We start from the raw sequence: 2,500 nt of genomic DNA on the forward strand, positions 1-2,500 counted from the left end.
CGAGGACTCCGCGGGACATCGCCCACCGACGCGAAGCCAGCGCCGCTGACGATGAATCTCCCCGTTCGATCTTTTGGGTTTCTTAGGTTTACCCCTGAACGGTTTCACGTACTCTTGAACTCTCTCTTCAAAGTTCTTTTCAACTTTCCCTCACGGTACTTGTTCGCTATCGGTCTCGTGGTCGTATTTAGCCTTAGATGGAGTTTACCACCCACTTAGAGCTGCACTCTCAAGCAACCCGACTCTAAGGAGAGATCCTCCCGAGACGCGCACCGGTCGCTACGGGCCTGGCACCCTCTACGGGTAAGTGGCCCCATTCAAGATGGACTTGGACGCGACGCGACACCTCGGGATAAGCGGATCCTCCCAAACACCACATTTCCCTGCGGCGGAACCGCGGGATTCGGTGCTGGGCTCTTTCCTGTTCGCTCGCCGCTACTAAGGAAATCCTAGTTAGTTTCTTTTCCTCCGCTTAATAATATGCTTAAATTCAGCGGGTAATCTCGCCTGCTCTGAGGTCGTCAAAGAGTTTAGTTTTCGATAACCGTGGCCGCGCCGCCTCCTCCGCCGGCTCTTTTCTCACTTAGAGAGCGAGCGTCGGGAGAGCGGCAGCGCCGGCACAGCGGCTTCGCATTGTACTCGGAGGAGTGGCGAGGAGACGTGTTGTTTGTGACAACGATTCTTCCACGCGCGGCTCGCAGCCGCTAATAGGAGGAAATGTAAGCCGATCGAATCTCGTTCGAGTTGTCTGCTTGCAAACAACGAATAAGATCGGCGCGGATCGCGTCATCTTCGATCGCCGGGGACGCGAGATACATTGCGAGCGAGTGTGCGCGTACACGTACATCTCTATCACCCACATCCTTCAAATTTTCTCTCCGCATATCGTGTGTTATGCACGGATATGGGATACGACGGGGCGAATCGGATTCGACGAGTACACGACGACGCGTGCCGGTCCCCTATATTCGTTTTCGAGAATTTCGTGGACTCGGACAAGCGGTCGGCTCGCGATTCACCCGCGTTAAGGAGGGCTCTCTCGCTCTTTTCTCTCCGCGTACCGCCGGGCGACGACGCGCCGCGGTTCTCTCCTACCGTTTGCGCGGAAGGTGGCGCGCACCAAGACTCGCGCGTAAGAGGCGCGAGCGCGCGCTGGCGCACCGGGAGACCGCGAGAGGGATAACGCAACGTGTGTGCGCGTGTCTTCTACTCCCTCTCTCCTTCGACAGTTTCCGGGCGCGCGCGCGCAGGCTCCCTATCTTTACTTACTGCGTGTGTGCGTACGCTGCTCTCACTCTTCCTTTTCCTCGGTGTTATTTCAGACGACGCCAAGGGGCCGCCTCTCGGGACGGCTCGTCTCGGGCGAACGTCCAACTATCGCTCGTACACCGTTTGCGCGAACGGGCACGGTGGCCCGGCGCGCAAAGGCGCAAGCAGTTTCGAGGTACTAAAACGACCCTCAGCCAGGCGTGGTCCGGGAATTGTATCCGTGGACCGCAATGTGCGTTCGAAATGTCGATGTTCATGTGTCCTGCAGTTCACAAGTTGACGCGCAATTAGCTGCGTTCTTCATCGACCCACGAGCCAAGTGATCCACCGTTCAGGGTAATCGTTTTGCAATTCTTGCGTTCAACGAACGCTTCGTTCATCCATCTTAGTCTCCTCTCCGAAGAGAGAGAGATAAAATCGTTGGCCCTTCGATCAGCCTGGCCGCGCGCGTCCGAGCACGCGCGCGGACCGCCGCCACCGCTGGGGAGGCTACGGCACAAAAGTTGTTTCGCGATCGGAGCGTCTCTTCCCCGTACATATAATATAATAATATATATATTTGGAAGAGCCGGGGCGGAATGTTCTTTGAAGAAACCGTCGGACTTGATCGGGTGTGATCCGTCCTCTCGCCCGTTCGTCCGATAGCCGCGCGCTCGCGTACAAACACGCTGACCGCTGCCCCGGTGCGGGGAGGGGCGCGTTCACGAGCGTTGCGGACGCACGGACGGGCGTAGGTTACCACCGGTACGCGCTAACGCCGGATCGTAACTCTGCGCTTGGCAAGAGCGCGATCGGGAAAGCGTCTTCTGCTCCGAATCGCATTCATGTAATTTCGCAATTTGCGCAACGAGCCTCAACGGGTCGCGCGCGACGCGACGCGACGCCGGTTGCGGCTACGAAGCTTAAGGAGAGAGTCTCGGATAATCCTCTCCTCCTCCATCCCGCTCGCACGACGCCGACCGCACCGAAAAAGGCCGACGGCGCTCTGCTGCTGGCTTCCCTTTCTCTCTCGGGTCGTCGCAGAGGCGCGCGGCGTTCGACGCGCGTCGTCGTATTAGTACATGCGGGATATAATCCGTCAATTCCATTTTACTTTCGTATCTGTTTTCTTTGTCCATTCAGTCGCCGACTGCTGCGAGCGCGCGTCCAAAAGACTCGAGACGCAGAGCAGGACCTCCGGAACGTTAATGATCCTTCCGCAGGTTCACCTACGGAAACCTTGTTACGACTT

At 57.6% G+C, this 2,500-nt stretch overlaps 3 non-coding genes across 3 annotated transcripts in view; all 3 read right to left on the reverse strand.

Annotated features, from left to right (window-relative positions):
• Nucleotides 1-521, reverse strand: part of LOC138944395 (large subunit ribosomal RNA) — a 4,172-nt gene extending 3,651 nt beyond the window's left edge. Inside the window, exon 1 of the ribosomal RNA XR_011448745.1 lies at nt 1-521. This exon is cut by the window's left edge and continues 3,651 nt beyond it. This is a non-coding gene — a ribosomal RNA (large subunit ribosomal RNA).
• Nucleotides 522-1,453: 932 nt separating this feature from the next.
• Nucleotides 1,454-1,608, reverse strand: LOC138944394 (5.8S ribosomal RNA). Its single transcript, XR_011448744.1, has one exon. It is a non-coding gene; the product is annotated as a 5.8S ribosomal RNA (ribosomal RNA).
• An 846-nt stretch (nt 1,609-2,454) lies between these two features.
• LOC138944397 (small subunit ribosomal RNA) overlaps nt 2,455-2,500 on the reverse strand; it is a 1,921-nt gene continuing 1,875 nt past the window's right edge. Inside the window, exon 1 of the ribosomal RNA XR_011448747.1 lies at nt 2,455-2,500. This exon is cut by the window's right edge and continues 1,875 nt beyond it. This is a non-coding gene — a ribosomal RNA (small subunit ribosomal RNA).

This window comes from Polyergus mexicanus, unplaced genomic scaffold, assembly GCF_030449975.1.
Source record: "Polyergus mexicanus isolate NDT 795.1 unplaced genomic scaffold, iyPolMexi1.0 SCAF_183, whole genome shotgun sequence".
In the NCBI taxonomy this organism is placed as follows: Eukaryota; Metazoa; Arthropoda; class Insecta; order Hymenoptera; family Formicidae; genus Polyergus; species Polyergus mexicanus.